The following is a 25,685-nucleotide window of genomic DNA, read 5'->3' on the forward strand; positions in this document are numbered from 1 at the left end:
TGGTACCTCGGCAACGCCCACCTGTAATCCCAGGCGGCTGATTGGCTGCTGGAGACACCGACCCCGCCTGTCAGCCAATCGGACCGTCAGGGAAAGGCGAGGATGCTCTGCCTCTCCGTGAAGGGATTCCTGGAGAAGCTGCAGAGCGGTGATGCTCTGACTCCACTCTGCCCCCCACCCCCATTAGCTCTCGCGTTCTCTCTCTCTCTCTCTCTCTCTCTCTCTCTCCCCCCTCCTCTTAGCCACCCAGTCAGCAGCAGCTGAAACTTCACCCCCAACATACAAAGCCAGCTCGTAGAGAACAGGGGAGGGAGGGGGTGCACAGACTTTTCGGGGCGCGCAGAAGAGCTTACTCGCACCCCTACACTTTTCGCGTCCCCCCTACCCGTCCTCCTCCTCCTCCTCTCTTTTTGGAGGAGAGTGTGGTTATCCTGAAGTCTCTCATCCCAGGAGAGCCGCGCAGAACAAGACAAACCCTACTCGTAGCCCAGACGGGAACGCTGAAGGACAGGAGCCTCCTGCCTCCCCGGTTGCCAGGTAAGGAAGCGCCGGGATGCGCTGGGTTCAATTTCTTCGCCTTGTGGCGGGGCTTTGGATCACGTTTTGTGTCTCTCTGTGTGTGCGTGTGCGTGCGTGTGCGTGTGTGTGTGTGTGTGAGAGAGAGAGAGAGAGAGAGAAAGAGCCAGAGAGCGACCGAGCGAGCGAGCGCAGTCTATGTGGCTGCGTGCGCGCGGGCGCCTACAAACACACGCATCCACACAAATAATATGTAGCGAATTTGAGAAATACTGTGGACAGAGAAAACCTGGGCGAAGACCGAAGTAGCCTCCCGAAAGGGCAGTGAACGCAGCACATGTTTCTTTCTCCAATACTGCAAAAGCAGTTTCCCCACTGCCTGCTGACTTGAAATCGCTGGGCTGGGTGGATATCTGACAATCTCCACCCACTCTCTTTCGACAAGTCCTCCACCCACCTAGGTTTTCTGTTCTGGAGGAGAAGTCAGCTGGTGGGTGTCATAGGGTGAAATGGAAAAGGGGGGCAGAAGAGGGGCGTCGTGGAAGAGGGAAGTGGAATCCTGCCTGCTGTTCAGCGGTAAGGGCCAAAACAGTCCGAAGCAAGGAAACTACCAATAAAGCAGTACGCAAAACCTTAGCTTCGGCTGACAGATAGAATTAGCTCCCGAAAGAATCGGCTTCGGATTTGTTTTTGTTCTTTTCTCCCGAGAGCCACAAAGGGGAGAGGGTGGAAATAGGGCGTGCGCAATAAAGAAGTTAATTGCAATTCGTTTTCAAGCATCAGTCTTCTGACTTTACTTTTCTTCTCCTACAAACGACCATTCGGCTAAGAAAAACTTGCACATTCAACAATTTCCAAAATCAGGTATTCCCTCCCTTTTCCCCAGGATGGCTTATAGCTCTGGATTTATCTGCATCTTTCTGGATTACTAAGGTTGTTGGCTAGATGCAGATATAGATGTTTTTCTTCAGCAGTATTCCCACGGGGTGTGCAAGGCTTTTGTTGCAGTGATGATGGTACATGACTGAAGTGGCAGTTTGGAGATTTTTAAAAATGTTTGGTACAGATCTTCCATTAAATATTTTTAGGAGTAGGACAAGATTTGTAATGTTTAGATTCTTGGAAACCTGTTTTTTTCTTCAGAGTTCCTCTTGCACTTTTTTCATCAGGGTGATTTATGATTTGGTGACATTGTATATTCACCATGCATTATTATAGTGTGATTTGAAATAAAATGTATATCCACCTTGTTAGAACAAAAAAGTTGAAGGAAACAAGTCAAAACTTTTGAGAATAGGATTTCTGTTTTCCTGGAGAATAACATGCATCTTGTTTTATTAAAAAGGTGTAAAATCATGTACTGGAGTACGATACATATATTAAAGACACACAAAAATGAATCTTTCAACAATCTGTAGTCCATCGTCATTTATATGAACTCCTACTGCTATTTATTAAATCTAGCTGACCGATTTCTATCAGATGGGAAGTGATAAAAAGAAATTCCTGTATAAATTTAGGTGAAAAGCTTTCCAGCAGAATCACAAATGAACAGGAAAAAAGTGACCATAAACTATAGACCAGTTTTATACATTAGAAACTTGCTTAGCATGGGGAATGTTAATTTTTCTCCCCTTAATATTTACTTAGATCTGGATTACTAGTATATTTTAGCAGCAGTTTTCCACATTTTTTCACACATACTCTGTTTTTTTTTTGAAAGCCAATCAGCACAGTCATTTTAGGTGCTATAATCTATAATCTATAACTTACCTGTATTGTGTTTGAAACTAAGAGCAGTCATTCTGATTTTGTGCATGCTTACTTTGTCTTGAGTAGTTTTAATTAAAATAATTATTTTTATGTCTAAACTATATTACTACCAAATTACATAGAGGAATTTGGTTGATTCAACAGAAATCTTTATAGAGTTAAGAAGTATGCAATATCACATTACCAATACAAATGTCCAAAATATTCATTAATGTAGCATTTCCCCCATATTTATATGTGCTTTCTATGCATTCATAATGTCGTGCAGAAAACAAAACCTTTAGGAATTATGAAAGGGCTAAAAAATACTATGTCTCTTATACATAAGTAAAATGGATCTGTTCCAGATGTGTTAATCTGTTGCATGAAAAACAGTACAGAGTTTTACGGAGCATATTTATTTGAAGTTTTAAGTTTCTAATAAGTCTTTATTGTTTAAACCTTGCTTAATTTTATGCTTATGCATTTATACTTGCTCAGTTGTTCTTTTTAAGTTGTAGATAACATGCTAAGACTTACCGTATATGCCAGTTTTATAAATATTACTGTATTCTCTTATATTGGAATATTTAAAATATATGTGCCTTGAAAATGAAATATATCCTTTGAATCAGTTACCATACACGATTCATTGAGGCATTTCCTCTAAAATCAGTCAAAGGCTGATTTTGGTGTAAATTTTCTGAGAATCTATTTGTACATAGAAAAGCAAATAAAGAAAACGTTGAGAAAAAAGTGTCATAGGGCAAAAGATAATGGCATTTTCTTGAAAATTATCCTGTAATGCACTTGCAAAAACAATGAAATGCTTCTGTAACCATATTTTAAGTCAAAACAATATAATGTTGTACCTTAAAAAAAAGGTTTATTTATAAAAAATATTTATATTTATTTATTAATATTTGAAGCCAACATGCGGATTCTAATTTTAAAGGCTTGTTCTGAAACTGGAAATTTTACATCATGTATCAAAATCTGGATCCTCCCTCCCATTTAACAAATAAAAATATGCCATTTAATACATCTGGCATATGGAATATGAAAATTAAAAGTAGGTGAAAAATCATTGGGATGGAAGAATTTTTGATACTAGTATAACTTGTAAAGACAAATATTAGAATCTCGTGCAGTTTGAGATCTGATGGGTAATGTAAAAGTAGAAAGCGTTGCTTTTATGATAGAATTATGATAGAAGAATATCCATATAAATCTAGTTAGCATAGCAGGACTGTAAATATAACATGGAGGTTAATGGTAGTTGTTTGATTATATAATCACAAAATAAGGATTTAAAGAAATCTCTTAAATGCTCTTTATGTTATTGGGAGTATGCTATGTTTTTAGCTTGAAAAATGAAGTTCAAGCACAAACTCAGTTACATGTAACATGTTGAAAAAAAACAATGTATTAAAAATAGTTAGTAATCACATGGAAGCATCAAAATATTATCTCTAACTTTTGCTATACAAGTTATTTTTTATTTTTGATATAATAGAGGAATTTTTCAAAAATTATAGCCCCAGCTTAAATATTGTAAGTCAATGATATATTTGTCCGATATGTTGTACAAATATATTATTTTCAAAGATCTATGTTAAGATTTATCTTAATGTATAATTATACATGAAACATAATGATCTTGTTGGTTTTCCCAGCAATTTGTTTGGTTTGAGTATTAGTCTGTATCCAGAAGAGCATAATTAGAAATGCACACAGAAAGCTTTTCGGATAATACTTGGACTTACATGTACTTGTGGCATTTATAAAGACTACTTCACCTTAAATAAGCTTAAGTGAGTAAATATAGTACAGTACCATATTATCTAAACTAATATTTGCAGGTTTTCTATGTATAAAGTAATCTGCATAACTGTAGATGTAGATTTTTTTAATGCAATGCGCTAGTCTACTGGAGGAGACTTTAAATTTTTAGTCTTTTACAGAAAAGCAATATGCAAAGAAATATGGCATTTACCTAAATATTAAAAAGTGTAGTTTTGTTAATTCTTCGGATGCAACCCTAATAGAGATATCACTATTTTTGCTATCTTGATGTTCATCCAGGATTTAGTTGTAAATGAAAAAAGGATCATTGTTACGTTAATTAAGCAATATGAAAAAATTCATCGAAAGGTGTTGCAATTTCTTATGGATTTATTAAGAAAAATGGAACATTTCACATGCAAGTTGTTCTGAGTAAGTATTCAGTTACGATACAATGATCCTTTCAACACTTGGCTTTCATAGTTTGAAATTGTACTTGCATTTTTCTTAATAATACAATTCTAAAGATTGTTGGATATTTCAGTAGAAATCCCATTGATCTTACAAATGCTAGAATATGAAATTTAATCTGTAGGGAAGAAATGTGGTTTTATATTCATGCAGAATTCCAGGGCTTTCTTGACTATCATTTGTATTTTACCAGTCCTATCCATTGGAGTTATCTTCATTTCTCTTCTAAAGGGAGCTTACTGCTTTCTTTTGAATGTATAAATATTAGAGAGTCTCATTCTTGGAGAAAAATCTTTCTTTGTGGTCCTTAGGAATCAACATCAATAATCAGTTGATCATAGCTTTTAGATGCAGCACTATTGACTGAAGAGAGAGAAAGAGAAACTAAAAATATTCAATGTGATTTACTTGGTGAATTATCAGTGATTTACTACTTACTTTATGGTTCTTTGACAATTATTGAGCTTCACAAATGTAAGATACAATGATAACTTGGGAAAAAGTAAGATATTAGATTTCTGTCAGGGCTATGACACATAACAAAGCAATTACAAAATAGAACGTCACAATATTTATGGTTCACTTAACAGGTCATTTAACAGATTTTGCATCTCGATACAGATAGTCCTTGATTTATTTCCATAATTGGGATAGTACCTTCCATTGCTAAGCAATGTGATTAAGGACTAGTGCTTGATTTTATTACCTTTTTTCCCATGGTCACGACAGTCATTAAGTGAATCACATGCTTGTTAAGTGAATCTGGCTTTACCATTGACTTAGTTTGTCAAAAGCCCCATGGAAAAGTGACCAATGGGGTTGAGGCGACCTTAAGTAATTGTCACAAATACATGCCAGTTGCCAAGCATCTGAATTTTGATCATATGATCACAGAGATGCTAAGATACTTATAAATGTAAGGATTGGTCATAAGTCACTTTTTTCAGCACTGTTATAACTTTGAATGGTCACTAAATAAATCGACATAAAGATTACCTATAGGGTAAAATGTGTCAAACCACAGATTTCATTACTATGTGTGATAGTATGATAGAATTTCCTACATTAAAAGAATGTCCATAATCAAACTGCATTTCTTGATGATTGAAGTTTGGCTGCAGGATTTATAAAGACCATAAAAAGGAAGGGTGTTCAGGAACCCTGAAAGTTTTACTCCAATATCCTGCACAGCACAACCCTAAGCATAATCATTTGAAAATAAGTTCCACTGAATAAGTGCAGGTTGATGATAATTTGTGATGAGACATTTTCCAAAGTGTAGACTTGTTTAATGGTCAGAATTTAAGTAGAATAGATGAACGGATAATCACTCCTGAACTTTGTATTATGAGACTAGTGTGCTTGTCTATAAACAATAGTAGTAAATATATTTGAATACTTTTGAACTTTAAAATTATCTAATGGAGAAAAACAAAAGCATGAGAATGGAAATTTCAAAGATCTCAGTTGAAGTCAAATAAATCAGGTAATTTGTAAATTGCTTTAGACTTTCTATAATTGTATGATTCATCTTGATTTATGTTGTTGTTTATTAACATTTGTTAAAAAGTCTTTGATAATTTCTGCAATTAAGTGCTAAAAGAAAAGTGCTGAGAAAATCACTTGGACAAGAATAAAAGCTTCAGGGCATCTAATATGTCTGCTTTGATTACTGCTTTCCAGACTTATGCTTTTTTTTTTAACTAAATAGAAAAATACTGACCTTGTTCCTTGTTTAAGCTAACAAAGAAAACTGTAAATTGTTACAATGTGCATGTTTACATATATTTCATATTGCTTATAAATATTGACATATTCTTGGAACTAATATTTTATATACATATAAAGTAGTAGCAGAATGACAGGTAGTATAGAGACACATAATCCTTCTCAAAGCAAACACAATTTTCAATTTTGTTTCACAGAAGTATCCAATGAAATAATGCTTCTATTAAAAGAGGAAGAGATTCATTCATTGGTAGATTATTCGTTTGACAGACAGTCCCAGTTTTAATCCTTCTAATCTTCTGTTGTCTGGAATATCTAACTAGATAATTCTCTGCTAGCTGGGCTATCTGTTATTTAGAAAGACACTTGGTTGATCTACTAAATAACCATTTTGTACATCATATTTATCCTTCACCCAGACTGCTATTAATGTATTTCACTGTTTGTTATCTACAGTATGTTTTATATAAATAATATATATTTTATAAATTGTGTTTTACAATCAATTGATACATATTTTCTCACATTTATTTGTGAAACTCAAGAAACTATGCACATCAAGTTGCACCAGCTCCTTCTTTTACAATACTTTATTTGTTTCCATTGTATTTGGTTATGAAAACAATATACTTGAACTTCTATAGATCTTTCCCTCATCTTGTTTTCTTGCAGGATTAATTCCACATGTTGAATAAATATCTACACTTATTCCTCATATTTAAGAAGGTGTGGAATACTTTTCGTGTAAACTCTGGCTCAGCAGAATATTAATGTGGTCATCCTTTCCCAGGCATGAGTTGGGATTATAGTTCTTGTTAGCTTAAAGTTTTAGCATCCATAGGCCCCCAAAATGGTGAGCTCCTGGTTGGGGAAAAAGCTGTCAAAACATTACTCTTAACATCTATTGTTTGAAGAAGAAAAACAGAACTCTGAAAATGAGCTTTTACATCAATTTCAATTATATATACTGTATATGATTTGTAAAAAAAAAAATTTTAATTTAAAAACAAATTGAACTGTTTGAGTAATGCAGAAAAATGCACAAATCAAGTTCATGTCAAATCATTCAGATTGTATAGGCTTTTCTTTTAAAAACTGTTATGATTTAGGTTAGTTGGACAATCTAGTTAAAATGCCTGGCATAATTGTAAATCTGCATTTCAATATATTTTACATATTCTCTCAAAGACACAAAAGTTCTTAAAAGAAAGTTATTGTAATTGCAATTGAAATCTTCAGTCATTTACTTTCTTGAAAGCAAATAAATATAAACATGATAATAACAAGCTTTGAGGATACATTTTCTGTCTGGAAAATGACTCGAGATATTTTGAGCACTAGTTGTAATATTAATACATGAAGGATGCTTTTGTTAGTTAAAATAAGTTACATTATTCAGACCTGACAGTTTATTTTCTGTTTTGCCTTATTATAAGAAAATATGTCTCTTCAAAACTTCCAGCAGTCTTGTTAGAATTAAGCAAACTAAGCCCTTGAATTGGGTTTCAAATGATAATTAAAACGTACTGTCAGCTCATCAGAATTTTGGGAAGTTGGAGTCCATCCCATTTAAAATGATTAAGTACCTTCTGTCACCCAGAGACACACATGGGATAGTCTAAAAAATATCTGCCCAATGTTTATGGGAATGTTTAGTCTTCTCAAAACATCTGAGAACATTACAAATTAGAGAATTAAATAACTATAAGCACAGAATTAACTTTGAACATTTCTGAAAATACTCTCTTAATCCTAAACATGTAAAATACCTCTGAGTTCAGTGGGTCTTGCTTCCATGTTTTAGTGGCTGTACAGCCACATCCTTAATAAGAGCCCCTATCTCTGGTGGTAGCATTGTTCAGTGGACCTTAGGCTGTGGATTCCAGAGGTCAAGTATAATGTATCTCCTCTATATCCTAACAGGATTACTGGTTTCAGAAGGGAACTGCAGGCAATTCAAATCAGGATAAAGGCCCCAGCTGAGAGCAACTAGAGACAAAGCAGTCATGATTTTGTTAGCATATGACCTTGTTGTACTTTTGGCACTTCTGTTCTTTAAATGCTACTGCCTGTGATTCTAAAGCCTGAGGGTGTGAAAAGTATATTTAAATATAGCAGAGAGAAGGGGATTGCAAGAAACCAACTATAAATATAATGAAGGAAGCTAGTTTCACAGAGAAAAAGATACATCAGCCTGTGTAGATTATGGCCAATTCATTTGGATGAGTTGACAAAAGTACTTTGTTCTGCTTCAATATGGCAAAGTGTCTTGTAAAGGTGTGAAACTCTGTTTGAAGTATCGAGGTGATTCTCAGTCAGTCTTCTCCTCTAATATTCCTTTCTACTCTTTAGGAGCTAGTATTGCAGTACTCCATAAAGATAATTTTGAAGAATATCTTTCCCAAATATGTGTTCTATAGAAGAACCCTGCAAATATAAGCACATTTAAGCATTCTAACGTCAGACATAAAAAGCTATCAGAAGCCCTAGACTGCCCCCCAAATATCGGTGTGAAACTTGCAAAATCAAGCATCAGTGAGCCTGAAGGAGTTTTGCAACCTCCTTTTCTGAATAGGTCTAGAAATTTGGTTGATTTATCAAATTTGTGGTTTGATAAAGTTGATTCATCATTTTTGAAAACCTTGTGTATTCAGATTAGGTGTATTCCTGCTATTTTGGAGTGATATTTCAGAGGGAGAAAAGCTATTGAGGGTCTTCTAAGTGGAGTTTGAGGCTAATGCACTTAAGACCTAGGCAAAATGCTTATGGGGGATGTTTAGATCAAAATACAGGGCTAGCCAGAAAAGCTGCAGGATGTTTGAAAGAAATATAACAATAACAGCAGTCCCACTTTCTTGCACCAATAAATTATTTTAAAAGACATTTCAGTACAATATGAAAATAAAGCAGTTGTCTCTTTCTAAAAATTATGGCACTAGATTAGCTCAGGTCATTATAAGGTCTCTCTTTTTGGTCTTACATCTAAAGTGATAGTAAACTCCCTTCCAACTCCTGAAATTCAAAAATACCCCAAACTCCTTTTTTTTTACAATGACAAATATAGTTCTTCATTTGTATGCATTTATACTTTTTCTGATCTTTCTTTTTTATTAGCTAAGCTAAGATGACTAGTTCTTTCATTTTTCCACCAATGTATTTCCCAGATTGATATATTTAAAAATTGCTTTGCTGCATTTGCCTTGGGAAGCAAATTTTCTTGATGTAAAGAGCACATTTTGAATTAGCCCTAACGTGCCCAAAACACTCCCATAGAATTACAAAGACAATATAGTAATAAAAATTATCTAATTCAGGATAGCATAAATAAAATAAGAAAACACCATTGTTGGTGTCCTTTACTGTGACTACCAAGGAGAATGTGTGGCTATCTAAAATCAAACTTCAGGTTTTTAAAAGATTCACGTAGTAGCATTAATGGAGTGATTTAATTATTCTGACATCCGTTGGAAGACAAATTCTGCCAAGCATGATCCTTATGGGAAATTCATGACTTGTGTGCTGACAACTTTCTCACTTAAAATGTGGAGGAAGGCACAAGAGGATCATCAGTGATTTGATCCTAAAAATAGGAAAGACTTAAGAGACAAAGTGGTAACAGAGAGAACTTTGAGAAACAAGAGACCATGTAATTCTGGAACTTTTTTATGTTTATATTTGCAAAATGAAAAACACACATAAAATACAGAGGGAAAAGAATAATGAACTAATGATAAAAACAAAGACAATATTAAATAAACAAACATGCTAGAAAGGTTGTATTAAAGTTGGATATCGACAAGTATACAACTGAAATTTAACAAAATTATTTTAATAAAGTCAGAATAAAATTAAATATGATTCTATTATAGCAGAGGCAAATAGGGAAGGATCTAATGGGGAAGGTAATTCCCAAAAAATGTGATAAAAACAATTGTGAATAATTCTAAAGCTTGTCAGCAGCAGAAGTAGCTAATTTGCATAAAAACTGGTCATATTTTGGGAAAAAGTGTATATAGAAGGTGGAGAAACTCCCACACACACTCATGAAGAATATGGAGGTACTGGTAAGTACTTGGTGGAATATTGAAAGGTACTTAGTCCAAGTGATGAAATTCAATTTTTTTTACTACCGGTTCTGTGGGCGTGGCTTGGGGGCATGGCAGGGGAAGGATACTGCAAAATCCCCATTCCCTCCCCACTCCTGGGGGAAAGATATTGCAAAATCTCCATTCCCACCCCACTCTGGGACCAGCCAGAGGTGTTATTTGCTGGTTCTCCGAACTACCCAAAACCTGTCAGAACCTGCTGGATTTCACATCTGCTTAGTGCCATAAAAACTGAAGCTTGATGGCAGGAAAATTAAAGCAAAAGAAGACTTTTGCACACATTCAGCTTATGTGCCAGTTGTACTCATTGCTAGAATGGGAAGCTCTTCAAACAGTTGCTCACCTACTAGTTATTCATGACTAGATTATTGAAATGTACTGTATATCGGCTACTTTGAAGACTACCTGGAAGCTACAGCTGGTCCAAAAGGCAAATAATATGAGCAGTAATTGGTGTACCTTCATACAGCTTTGTGTCATCACTGCTCCACTAGCTTCATTGGCTATCAATTGGCTTTCAGGGGCAATTCAAAGTGCTGGTTGCCACCTATGGAATCTGCTATCCCTATAAGGTAAAACTGAACAAGAAGAAAACAACATGTAGACCTAAAGCAACTTTTATTGGAACAGCTATAGTAACAGAACTTCTTTTATCTTTGGGTGAATTCATGGGAGGATAGGAGAATCTCATTTTTCTAAACAATATTCTTTCTTTTGCTCTATTTTAATTATATGAGTCACCTGGAATCATTCTGGAGTTGAGCAGCCTTTTAAAACCAATAAATAACCAGAGAAAATTTATTTATATTGATCGGCTTAAATCTCCATAGTAATATAAATGGCATCCCAAGTCAGTGAATGAAATTAGCTGTGATTTGGCTAAATCATTATGTAGTATCTTTGAGAAATCTAAAAGAATTGACAAAGTTCTAGAGTGATTGTAAGTGCCTTGCAAAGAATGCAGAATCCTGAACAGATTTCTAAAAACATGGTTTGGCTAGATTCTTTAATAAATTGTGTGACTAAATTATACCGTAGACATAATATATATTAATTCAGAAAAACCTATGACAAACTATTCTGTTCCATCCTGGGCCAAGCTAATCAAGTGTGGACTAGATAACAAGTAAAGTGAATATATAGGTGGCTCAAACATTTTAATCATAGTGTGCTCTTCAGGATTTCTCAGTAAATTGGGGGTAAGGTACTAAATGAGACATCAGAGAATTAGATCCTAGACTCAGTTTCCTTCAATATAATTAATGACACAAATGAAGAGATTGGGTGCATGCTTATTAAATAATAGTTAATTGCAAATTGCATGCGAGTCAGCATGGTAGTCCGGTCCGTCTTAATGCATGGACCTGATGGGCACGTGCCCGTGGGCCCCACAAGCATAGGGGCCCCATACTAATCTGTTTATGTTAACCCTTCAGTGCACCTTGTATCATATAAATATAACAACTGTATGGCTTACTGAGTATTATTGTGTTTTTCAAGTCTCATGTATTGTTCAAATGTTTATCATGTTGATTAGTTTTGCTGCACCGCATGTTTTTAATGTTTCAACACCAATTTTGTTGGAAGTGGCAATAAAATAAATATATGTTTAATTTTATTGATCATTTACATTTTTATTCCTGTGAGTTGTCATAGGAGCCCCAGTACACTGCTTTGTTGGGGGCCCATAATGCTTTTAAGATGGCCCTGATGGTAGTTCAATAATATAATTCATTGCTGAGAGAGATTATCATTTCTTTGCATTGACTGCATTAATCTAGGGGATAGGCACCCTTTTCAGGATGTTTAATTATATGAGGGCTGGATGTAATGGTTTGATCCAGGTTAATAAGTTAATATTTACTAGTCTTGAGTAACTAAATATTTACTTACTTCAAATTTCAAATTTACATGCCAGATAGATTCTATCCAAGAATATCAAGAACATTATGAAAGCATTTTTCAAGTATCTGAAAGCTACTACACAGATTCATATTGTTCAGTGTAAATGTGGCTTGCAAGACACAGAACAATGATTTTACATTGCAGAAATCCAGATTCCAATTGAAGGCTAAGTAATATTTTCTAACAGCAAGAAGAGATCAACAGTTACCATGGGAAATAGTGGGATCTCCTTTCTTGGTTTTTTCATGACTATATTAGATATTAATCTCTCAGTGGTACAATCTTCTCATCATTCCCATCACCAATCTCTTTCACTTATGACTGTATGACTGTAACTTTGTTGCTGGCAATCCTTATGATTTATATTGATATATTGACCATCATTTGTGTTGTAAATGTTGTACCTTGATGAAGGTATCTTTTCTTTTATGTACACTGAGAGCATATGCACCAAGACAAATTCCTTGTGTGTCCAATCACACTTGGCCAATAAAAATTCTATTCTATTCTATTCATAATTGTGTATTCTATGTAGTCATAATAGATACTGTACATTCAAAATTACATAACACTATACAGTATTACACTTAGATTCCTTTGTTTCCCAAATCTCATTGTCACAGGTTGTATAGGTGATTATTTTATCATTCCTTGGAAAATTATATCCTTTCTGTTGTGTTGTTGTGGCTTATACTATATAGTCACAAGGTTGATCAGAAATCAATTTCATTTGAATATTGAGGCTACTTAGGCAAATATCTAGATTTTTAAAAAGCATTTACAGTAGAGGAATGTGCTAAATATACAGTTAAAGGAATAAAAATAAAAAACAAGCCTCTTCCAATTCATATTTATATCAGGGATCTTCCATACCTATTTTTTCCTTTAATCATTTACTTTAGAAGAACGTAAAACTTTTTAAAAATAACTTTTGTGTATGCAAGGATGGGAATATACAATTCAATCTGTTCAGCTGCAGGCTTCCTCTAAAAGGCAACTTTTATTCAGCAGCTAGCCTTTTTTCAATAGCAGACCCCTGAGAAAATCTGTTAATTAGGTTTTTTATTTTCAGATAAGGCAGCTTTGGAGTAATTCTGTTCAAAATTGGCAATAATAGTTTGCCAAGGATCAGTCAATAAGGACTGAACAAATTCAGGGAGCCTGGCCACTTTAGAGGATGACTTCATTGCCACTTGTAAACAGTTATGCCAATGCAGTATTGGGCTTCACATTTTCCTTGAAATTATTAATTCTTGCAGCTGGAAAAATTTTTAAACACCCTAGGATATAAAAAATACAATAAATGCAAATATATCATATTTGGCTACATTATACAAAAATCTAGCCTCTTGAGAAATTTATGATGTTGAGAAAAATAGAAAAGAAGAACTGAGTGGACAGTAGCAACATGGATAGATAGACTCAATTGCAGTAGTGATGGCTGCACCACTGGAAAACCTGAAAAGCACCCTGGAAAAGGTCTGCCTGTATCATGACTAAGATTCAACATCAACTTCTTATTTACAATGATTGTAAGATTCCTATTCTACAAAATAAATTCTCAGGGCAAACTCTTGCAGTCTTTAAATTCAGTAGTAGGAATAAACACAGATTTACTGATGATGAGACGGCATCAGAAGCACTCCAAAGAGAATGTCTGCCTGACCTGGACTGGCAGCTGCAGGGGGCACACTTTTGGATTTATTTTTTCTTTATGTTTTTTTAAATTATACCTTAACTGTATCATAGGCTTAGTTTACCAATGTTTACTTAATTTCCCACCAAAAATGGCCTGCAGCTGAACTATAGTATTACCCATTAAATCTCTTGCACTGCATTAGCAATGATGCTGTATACAGATCTTTTATCCATTGCCTATAGAAAGACAAATAGTAAAAAAATCTAGAAAGGATCTTTTTACCTTGGTGGTCATAAGTTTTTCTCTGAAGATACCTAATCAAAGAGAAGCTATAATACTGCTTTAGAACAGTATATACAGGCTTTGATAATTCACACACACCCCAATCCTGCCATGTGTTCCAGTTGCCTAGAGTAATCTCTAGAATAATTATAGCGACATTCACATTGGGCAAAATTTGTGCAAATTAGGAAGTGAGGCTGATAAGTGAATTGTACAAGAGAAGCAAGAAGAGGCAAGGAAAAGGGTGAAAGAAGGGATAATAAGGAAGTATGAGGGACCACATGCAGCGAAATCTCATTCAATTTAGTTGTTACATTTAAATAAAGACTATTCTTTAGCGGGAAGTAGTTCATACGTTTCAGTGCCTTTGTCAGTTGCATTCATGAGCAATAGCTTTCAAGGTCAAGGTTAATTAATTCTCAATTTAAATAACATCTTTAGAAAATGAGTAAATATTTGTACACTGAGTTGACTTACTTGAAATTGGAAATACCATAGTCTTTTTTTAAAATGCTTACATTTTTTATAATCTATTTTTTCCACTGTACTATACTTTTTGATATATACTTAAATGTATAGTATCCGTGACATATCACAGGTCTAATGAAAATAAGAGGAAAAGATAAGGAATAACATCATATTACATCTTGACACAGCAAAAGCAACAGATGTGTGGAAAATCTGAGAAAACCCTTGGCACAGCAAAAAGGACGAGACCTTTCATTTTTCTAGTGTTTGGCATTGCAGGATTACAGAAATCAAGTTTCCTGTTTTCTTTATGGGTTATGTTTACAAGAAAAAAATACAATTGAATTAGAAAGGATGACAAACAAACATACAAATTAGCTGCTGGATTCAATTTGAGTGAAATTAAACCATTTGTTTGTGTTGGAATGAGGGTCTGTGTACTTGTATTATCTCATAACACAGGCAACTCCATTCCATTAGTATTCTGTTGGGCTATTGATCAATGTTCTCTCCTATTTTTGACTGATGAAATCCCATTAAAAATACTTCATATGACCACCTAGACTTTTTCTAAAATGATCTGTCTTCTTCCACTTCCTTCTACTTTTTCTAGCATTATCAACTTCTCAAAACAATTTAGTCTTTGCATAGAGTATCCAAAGTATGATAATTTGGGTCCAATCATTTGTGCTGCAAGTGAAAAAATTGGGTTGATTTGTTTTCTGGGCTTTTGTTCGTTCGTTTGTTTTCTGGATTTTCTATAGCATTCTGAACAGTTTTTTTCAACTCCCACATTCACTTCTGTTTTTGTTTTGTTTTGTTTTGTTTTTGCTTCTTCAGAGTTCAACTTTCACATCCACCATTGAGTGTCACAGAGAAACCTAAAGTCTTTCTGTAGTCAATTAAGCACATACTGACTTTCTGATATTCTTTGGCTTTCTTAATTACCCAGCTGAACATCTGGCATTTCCCTTTCTATGTATGGCTCAAATCTGCATTGGATGATCCTAAGGATTATTAGCTAAGACCTTATAGTTCCCTGTAGTTTCTGATCTGCCAGATGTGGAATAAAAATGGTTTTTTATTTTGGCTTTTCCCAAACTAAGTACAATTTTTTTTACCATAGTATGAGTATATGAATAAATTTTAAATACATGGAATAGCAACATGTAAACTGTCAGCAGCAAAGTGGTCGTTCAAAACCCTTTTTTAAAATGAATTGAAATATAAATTAGAAGTCAATTAAAAAGCACAAGAAAATTAGAAAGAGCTTCACCTGGTTTTAAATTAATTCCATATATGAGTTGCCAAATGGTCTCCCTCTTGTGGATGAGCATAAAAATAGGCATAAAGTCTTTGCTGCCTTCCTCTCACCTAGAATATTTTTGTGTAAAATATTATGTATTTTAAATATTAGGTTTTATAATAAGCATTTGAGAAGTTTTGTGTGGCCATTGGTAAAAGTGGTCAGGCAGGATTCTGATTATTAAGGACAGAGGCTTCACTGTGGCTACTTTTGATTTTGAGCCAAACTTCATCAGGCCAAACTGCAGGAGTACATATAGTTAAAAAATCTCCTAAAACATATCTTTTTCAGAGTTTAATCTGGCATAATTATTTGTTTTGTAATATATATGTAACATTTTATACTTGATATACACTTTAATGTATTTGCAGAAAATGTATTTTAGAGGCAATTGACAAATCTGAAAAAATAGGATTCTGTTTAGGAATCAAACTATTCTTGCTTTTTCAGACATGTTGTAAACATGAAAATCATATTGTCATGCCTAAAGAAGTTGATGATTCTGGATAAACTTCTAATTGGCAAAAACAAATTGAAGGGTACTTTCTTAATTAGTTCTTCATAAAGTTATGGTGCTGTGGACCCATTTGACTAAGTTCCTTACTCACTGGGACTTGCCTCTGACTAAGAATGTGTGCAGTTCCACTGTAAATGCTATATCTTACAACATGATGTATTGATTGTGGAGTAATTTGTTGGCAAATATCCTGGCTCACTCAGGAAGCTTTGCTGTGAAAAGAACAGCTTGACAACTAGGAAAGTGGCTAACCTTGTTTCTTATATACAAGAGAACAGGTCCTTGATTGTCACAGATCAACAGACACACTGATGGTACAATGGTTGTACGGTGAAAGGAATAGAAGATATCGCAGCACACATTTTGTCGCATTTATTTATTCCAACTAAACAGCTGTTGCCTCTAGTTACATTGACCTATCTGAAATGCTGGCAGCAAGCTCTGCTTTATGCACTATTTAATAGGTAGATTACTAATATTAATCGTAAAGAAATGCTCAGGCATTGCTTCCAGAATAATTGACATTTGGTGCTTTGCCTACAAGTCTTATTAATGCTTATTTTTTTAACCTCACAGTATAACTCATAGGCATATGTGAATGAAAATCTTCCATTCTGGAGTCTTTCCCACCCATATCTTCAGTTTTGCCATATATATTCTGTCTGACAGTAAAAATAATGCAAACAGTCTCTTCAGGCCTGCATTATATACATCATAAATGGATACATGATTAAAATGTTATATTTGTCACTGGTAAAATAAACCTGTGAGAATGAATAAAATTTGATTTTATTCAAAGAAAAGACAGAATTTGCAAATGATGAAGTTCATTTTACATTTAAAATGACGCTCTAAAGAATATTTAAAGCATGTTTTATATAATATAGGTATTAAAGTATATTTATGATTATGGATTATCTAGATGTCTTTTTATTCTGAATCGCATGCTGATAGTGTTCACTGTCAGTGGCTTGATTAAAAATACAGCTTAATAGAAAATATTAGACAAAACTATATTTTAAAATGGCCACAAACTGACAGTGTTAACTCTGTCTACCATATATACAACCAAATATAGATATGACATCTAAAACCAAATAACTACATTTCTTCCAGACAAATGTTCAGACTGAAACTGTGACCAACAGGCTGGTAATATTCCATAGTTTTTTTAAGAAATCTGTTGAAGACCAAAAATTATAGACATAGCACATTGATTTTTGCAGTGAAAAGAATTCTTAAAGTAAGAGATACTTCAATAATATTCTTATTTATAGTGAAAAGAACCAGATAAAATAAAATAGTAAGATAGTTTTTAGGCATACACAACGTAATGCCCTCCATCATCTTAATAAAAGCTGCTTGCATATCTTTTCATACCACAAGAAATATGGACAAATAGACTGCAATTACAAAGCCCATTTTGAAGAAACCTATTACTTATTTTGGTTGCTACTGATTCTATTAGCAAATAAGAATCTTTTTTTAAAAAAAGTAAAAGAAATGTTTTAAAATATTTAAAACAACTAATGGAATTTTATAAACATCATTGAAATAAAAATTAAATCATTATTGAGCATAATCCAGAGCTAATTATACATTGAAAAGGTATTGCTACTACTTAATTGGCATTGAATTTTAGGACTAGATTTGCATTTGTAATTAGCAGCAATTGTGTGTTCTTAGTAAAGTAATATTTGTTTTTTACTTAACAATATATTTACACATGCACAATGATATTTTGAATTAGTACACAAGGTTTTAGATTTAGAATTGATTTTTGTATTTGGACTGCATGTTTGCCATTTCGAATGCAAACTTTACCTGCTAAATAAAATGGATCCATTTGTTTCCACTTGTCCAACAGTTAAATAGCTTGTTATTTTGTATCTTGTGCACACATTAGTTAGTAAATTCAAAATAAATCAATGCAGTAGTATCTAATTCTGAAAGTAAAACTTGATCCTGAATGGAAAAGCTTCTACTCTTTTATTCAATGACTTTATAAAGTAGAAAAATGAAGTGCTTTTCCAAGCCTTGGGGTCTGAGATACTATATCTGTCCTAGTATGAAGAAGAGAAGATGGCAGAAAGAGGAGGGAGAATTTGCAAACAATGAGACTCATTCTGGCAGTAGGAATATCTTCTCAAAAAATGTTATAGCTCAAATCATAGATGATTTGATGATATCAGATAGGTGTCAGTGAAATAAAAAGATACTACTTTGATAAATTGAAAATGTTTTCTGGGATTTAAAACAAAATGCAAGATTTCATTTTATTTCATATTATTGAAAAGAAAGTAACTTAAAAGACAAAACAAATCTGTTAAAATAAGCCAATTACTCTAAGGTTGGACTTGAACCTTAGGTTGGAAGTGATATTTCAACATTTTAAGTTTAGTTGGAATGGCTTCTAATTCTGATTTATCTTTGCTAATTAAACAAAAATGAACAGTTACAGTTTTTTGGAATAACATTTTCATTAAGAAAAATCCAGAGGCAAAAGATAATATAAGGAAATTAATTCTGAGAGTCAATTTTGCAAAAGTAGCCAAATATAGAGGATAGCTATAAATATAAACCATAGTCTATATTTACTTGGGATGCAAGAAATACAAAACTAGCTCTGCTTTCAGACTCTAAATATTGTTTGCAATCATTATTCAAGGACATAACACATTTTTCTTGCTTTCTTCAAGAGAATTACTTTTGCATTTTATATTTAAGTCATTAGTTCTACAAGGAAGATGCTACCATTTAGTCTGTCATGACTGAATTTATTTAACAGCTTTATTTTGAAGTAGTGGAAAAATTTATGAATACCTTACAGTAGATAAAACAAAACTATAATATTACTTTTTTCCTTGGGCATTTTGGGTTGTCATTAGTGTGATGTGTCATTATGTTACATGTATTTAGATAGGTAGCATGTGCCTGCAGTCAGTCTCTCTCTTTCTAAGAATAGGTCGCTCACAAGTGTAAACTTAAGCTGCAAATAGGCAATGGCATACATAGACTGATCTGATTAGGAGTTATGGTGAAAGAATGGTGTGCAAGTAGTGAATGAGGCAAGAGTTGCCATTTTAACTGTAACTATGATCTTTGCTAATCCTCCTGAGTCAGCATGAACTAGAAATCAAGCCTGGTTGCTCCTGGAGAAATTGCCACTGGACAGTGGCCTTTTCTGGTCAGTTTTTTTCTTCCTTCTAAGTAAAAGAGTAAAAGGGAGTAAATACACATACCTTTTCTATACTGCAAAATCTAGACAACAATTGCCATTCAGATTTTTATGGCCTACATTTACCATGCCAAAAACAGAAAGATTTTTACACGGTCCAATGGGAGGGAGTGTGCACACATGCAGAAGAGCATGTGAGAGAGAACAGTGCAGAGACAGTTCTATGATAACTGAGTAAGAATAAATGCTATTTAACATAATGACCTTTCTTCTGCGTAGACAGAAACACAGTGCATTGGGATAATTTAACAAGCATGTATAAGGAAGGGAAAATATCACATTTATTTGCTAGCTTCAAAACGGACTTTTAAATATTATACAGTCATATGGAAAAAGGTATGTACAGGCAATTTGAATTTTATCTTATGGATATAGAGTTATCTTTGTGAGGGTAGGTTTCCTCACATCCTAAACTAATCCTTAGAACACTATCTCAGAAAAAAAATCTCAGAACGTGCTCTTTTAGATAAGTGTATATACAAAGGCACTCAAAACCCTGGTATTTCCATATAATAGAAATAAAACTTACTTAATATATCATAGCGTAAATGATTCTTGAAATTAAATTTGTGAATTAGAATATGAAATTTAGCCCAGTTGAATGGTGCCACTCTAAATAGTGACAATTTGTAGTAATTGGTCCTAAATGTAGGATTTAAAAAAATAATAATAATGGTTCTCTTTCTTGTAAACATTTTCCTAACTTCAGTTAATGAAATCACTGCCATTATTATTCCTGCTTTGAACAGATACAGAGTCTTCAGTAGCTTTGTACCTTAAAAACAGGGGAGAGGTAACCTTCTGTCCATATGGAAGATGGTTGCAATATATGCTAGCGAGTGTGAGATGATAGATGATCCTTGTTTTCATACTGCAATGTGTTCTTTATGGCAAAAACAGGATCTGAAATTCTTCAGAATTCTATATTGCTCCCAAACAAGGAAGCTAGAGTACTGGTCAGTACATTGTAACAAGTTTCAGTTATTGGATATAACTTGAAAAGTCTAAGTGGCTTAGACATGACTTCCTCATTATGTCCATATAGAGACATTAAGATTTACAGAAAAGAGCTTTAAAGATCCCCTGTCCCCTAAATAGATTAAGAAATCTATTTTGACAGCACACAGAAGAGAGCCTTTTTCCATAATCTCTCTATCCTATGAAATTCACTTTCTTGTATTTAGTCTCTCTTTCTTTCTGAAAATGTATTAAGTTTTATCTTTCCAAACATTATTAAACTTGCTTTTCTGTTTTGGTTGGAAAGGTGCGTGGCGATAGCATTGAACCATCCTTCTAGCTGCATAGCAGTGTTTCATTTGAGAAGACATCTGAGAAGACATGACCTGAGTTTAACTCATAGAATCATCTATTACAATGTCCTTCCTGTCAAAGACTATTTCAGCTTGCAACAATACATAGATTTAAGCTTAATGTTAACCGCTCCAATCTTGATTGCAGAAAATATGACTTCAGTAACAGAGTTGTTAATGCTTGGAATACACTACCTGACTCTGTGGTCTCTTCCCCAAATCCCCAAAGCTTCAACCAAAAACTATCTACCATTGACCTCACCCCATTCCTAAGAGGTCTGTAAGGGGCGTGCATAAGAGCACCAGCGTGCCTACCGTTCCTGTCCTATTGTTTCCTTTTGTTATATCCAATTAATATAGTTATTACATACTAATACTTATATATATGCTTATATATTGTATATTTATTTCATGCTTATGCTTATATATACTGTGTGACAAAATAAATAAAATAAAAAAATAAAAAAAAGGTGTAGATTCAGCCAAACTGATAGAATTTGAGAATTGCCAGCCCCACCAAGTAGATCTTAGATCTTGCCCTGTCCTGTAATGATCAGGCTGCAAAGCAAACCTAATTCTTCACTCACTTGATATCTGCAGAATGTCAGAAAGATGCACTGTTCAAGGTGACATATTCCCCTTTGGGGATAGTGACTGGAAAACTAAATCCAAGCAAATTGTGATTCTTGGTTAATCATTTCATAAATAATATAATTGTATCTACTCTGACTTATAAACTTGTTGGTAAAATCCAATAAGATGAGGGACGTAGCTTCTTGTGATATTACTTGGGAAGTTTTTGAATCTTTAGAATATCCAGAAGTGAACAGCTTTCTCTATAATATTATATCTGCTGCTTGTGTACTTGCCCTCTACACTTCCTGGTTAATCAAAATAGCTAGCAGGGAAATAGGAAGGCTAGCAGGGAAACAGGATTCTGGCAATCTTTGAAAGATGTGTGGTTTTTCTCCTTTATTTATTCTCAAGGCAGTGGTGAACTCCAAATTTTTTTACTACCGGTTCTGTGGGTGAGGCTTGGTGGATGTGGTGTGGCTTGGTGGGCGTGGCAGGGGAAGGATACTGCAAAATCTTCATTCCCACCTTACTCCAGGGGGAAGAATATTGCAAAATTTCCAATCCCACCCCACTCTGGGGCCAGCCAGAGGTGGTATTTGCCGGTTCTCCAAATTACTCAAAATTTCCGCTACCAGTTCTCCAGAACCTGTCAGAACCTGCTAGATTTCACCTCTGTCTCAAGGTCATTTTTTATTCTTCCAGGGGTTTGTAAATACTTCAACCATCATGAACTCCAGCCCCCACTGTGTAGATCTTTAATCTGCTTCTGGAATATGGATATGCAGTTACACTTTTCTTGTTGTAATTATCCCTGAAATTGATAGTGGAATGTGAAGGTGAGGTCTGAGGGTAATACTAGTGGTGAAATTTATTTTGTTTATTTTATTTTATTTATTTAATTTTGTCATAACAATAAACACAAGCATCACACAAAAAGATTATATAATATATAAACATATACATGAGGAGAAACTATAAGCATATATATATATATATATATATATAAATAAATTATATATATATATATATATATATATATATATATATATATATATATATATATATATATATTCTGAGGTTTTCACGGGTGTTTGTATATAGGTCTTTGGTTGTTCGGGTTTTCTCCCGTGTAAAATTGGAAGTGTCTTGGCGACGTTTCGACGAAGTCTCATTCGTCATCTTCAGGCTTCAGCTTCGTGCTTCTGGGAGCAATGTGTGATCGCAGCTGTTTCTTCCTTTTAACTGCTAGTGGGGGTTTGAACTGATTGGGTGGGAGCTTGGCTGTGCTCTGATTGGATGGGGTTTTTTTGTGCTCTGATTGGCTGGAGGTGTGTCCTTTGTTGGTGGGGGCTTGGTTGTGCTCAGTTTAGTCTGTGTTGCAGGGGGATTTGAGCTGGTGAGCTGCATAGCTGTTGTTTGGCTTTTTGGTCGTGCTACATCTTCATAGTGGGTGTCAGTCTGCTGCATGTATGGATTGGAGGGGTTTGAAATGGCTAATGTTGCAGCTGCGGTCTGGTTTCTGGTCCTTGATCGTGCTTCATGATCAGTGTGGGTTTGGGTCTGCTTTCTGGGTGGATGTGCGGTGGTGACATCCTGTGTGGACCTTGTGAGTGTGGGTCTGGTGTCATTGCTCGTGTTAGGGACTTGTTTGTCAATAAGGGCGGGTTTCCAAATGGCTGGTAGGCGGGAGGTGTCATCTCGTTTGTTCATGCTGTGTGGGCGTTTTTCTATCTCAATGGCTTCTCTGATTATTCTGTTGTTAAAGTGTTTAGTTTTGGCGATAGTTCTGGTCTTTTTAAAGTCAATATCATGTCCTGTGACTTTAAAGTGTTGGACCAGGGAAGAAGTTGGTTCCTCTTTTTTGAATGAGTTCTTGTGTTCTTCAATGCGTGCACTTATTCTTCTGTTGGTTTGTCCAATGTATGTGGTGGGGCAGGCGGTGCATGGGATTTCATATACTCCTTGATTTTCTAACTCAATTTTGTCTTTGGGGTTTCTTAGGATGGTGGATATTTTCTGTTTGTGCAGAATGCTGTCTTGATGTTGTGTTTGTGGAGGATCTTGCTGATTCTGTCTGTGGTGCCTTTTATATATGGGAGGAGGGCTGTGCCGTTTTCTTGTTCTCTGTCTTGGATTTTAGTGGGGGGTTCTTTTCGGATTAGCTTGGTAATCTTATTTGTTTGAATCCATTGGATGTTAGTACGTTAGTGAGAGTGTCTAGTTCGGGTTTTAGGTGTTGTTCATCAGCTAAGCATTTTGTTCTGGAGATGAGTGTCTTGGCTACGGAGTTGATCTGTGCTGGGTGGTGGTGTGAGAGTGCGTGCAGATAGCGGTTTGTGTGTGTTTTCTTCTGGTAGATGGTGTGTCCTAGGGAGCCATTGGGTTTTCTGTAGACTAAGACATCCAGGAAGGAAGTTGGTTATTAACTTCTGTTTCCATGGTGAACTGTATTTTGGGGTGTAGGCTATTGAGGTGTGTGAGGAAGTTGTCAAGTTTTTCTTTCCCGTGTGGCCAGATTATGAAGGTGTCGTCTACATATCTGAGCCAGAGTTTGGGTTTGTGATCAGATTTTTCTAGAGCTTGGGTTTCAAAGTGTTCCATGTAGAGATTGGCAATGACAGGTGAGAGGGGTGATCCCATGGGTGCTCCTTCTACTTGTTTGTATTTTTGTCCATTATAGATGAAGTATGTGTTGGATAGGCAGTGGTTGGTCAGATCTAGGATGTGCTTGGGGGGGTTATATTTGTTTTGGATAGCTGTCAAGGCTTCTTTGATTGGCACTTGGGTGAAGAGGGATATGACATCAAAGCTCACGAGTAGGTCGCTGGGCTGTAAGTTTTGTTTCTTTGAACTGATTGGGTGGGAGCTTGGCTGTGCTCTGATTGGATGGGTTTGTTTGGTTTTTGTGCTCTCACACTCACAAGGTCCACACAGGATGTCACCACCACACATCCACCCAGAAAGCAGACCCAAACCCACACTGATCTTGAAGCACGACCAAGGACCAGAAGCCAGACCGCAGCTGCAACATTAGCCATTTCAAACCCCTCCAATCCATACATGCAGCAGACTGACACCCACTATGAAGATGTAGCACGACCACGAACACGAAGCCAAACGACAGCAATGCAGCTCACAAGCTCAAATCCCCCTGCAACTCAGACTAATCAGAGCACAGCCAAGCTCCCACCCAATCAGTTCAAACTCCCACTAGCAGTTAAAAAGGAAGAAACAGCTGCAATCACACATTGCTCCCAGAAGCAGGAAGCTGAAGCCTGAAGATGACGAATGAGACTTCGTCAAAACGTCGCCAAGACACTTCCAATTTTACACGGAGAAAACCCGAACAACCAAAGACCTACATACAAACACCCGTGAAAACCTCAGAAAACACATATATATATATGCAGCAGACAGACACCCACTATGAAGATGTAGCACGACCACAAACACGAAGCCAAACAACAGCAATGCAGCTCACCAGCTCAAATCCCCCTGCAACTCAGACTAATCTGAGCACAACCAAGCCCCCACCCAAACAGGACACACACCCAGCCAATCAGAGCACAAAAAAAACTATCCAATCAGAGCACAGCCAAGCTCCCACCCAATCAGTTCAAATGCCCACTAGCAGTTAAAAAGGAAAATTAGTAGAAAGTTTTTTTAAGAAGTAAGCACATAGTCCATCAGGTCCAATGGATAGAGATGGTTTCAAGTTGCGAAGAGCTTTTCCAACATTATCTTCTGTGAAATATATATGTGTTAAGTCGTCATACTCATTGCTTGTACGATTTGGGAATGTCGGATATGTGTCATCACTGTTAACAAAAACTGAGCCAAAGAATGTGTTAATTTGCTTTAGTTGTTTCATCATTGCATTCTTTGCCGTTAGAATCTTTTAGTGGTGGGATGGATCTAGAGTCTTTAAGCTTATTGTTCATTGTTATTGTTCACAAAATTATAAAAGGCACAATTGGAATTTGTGCGCAGAAGGTCCTCTTCTTGCTTGGTGTGGTAATTTGTGCATTCAGTCTTTATTTGGTTGCATATAATTCTGTAGCGATTTTTAAAATTTGCTACATAGCC

At 35.2% G+C, this 25,685-nt stretch overlaps 1 protein-coding gene across 1 annotated transcript in view; it reads left to right on the top strand.

Moving 5' to 3' along the window:
• Window positions 1-399: 399 nt before the first annotated feature.
• Window positions 400-25,685, top strand: part of LOC131202548 (synaptotagmin-1-like) — a 255,804-nt gene continuing 230,518 nt past the window's right edge. Inside the window, exon 1 of the mRNA XM_058191654.1 lies at window positions 400-537. The gene's annotated coding sequence lies outside the window, so the exon portion shown is untranslated. The remainder of the gene's footprint in view (window positions 538-25,685) is intronic.

This window comes from Ahaetulla prasina, chromosome 7 (assembly GCF_028640845.1).
Source record: "Ahaetulla prasina isolate Xishuangbanna chromosome 7, ASM2864084v1, whole genome shotgun sequence".
Taxonomy (NCBI): Eukaryota; Metazoa; Chordata; class Lepidosauria; order Squamata; family Colubridae; genus Ahaetulla; species Ahaetulla prasina.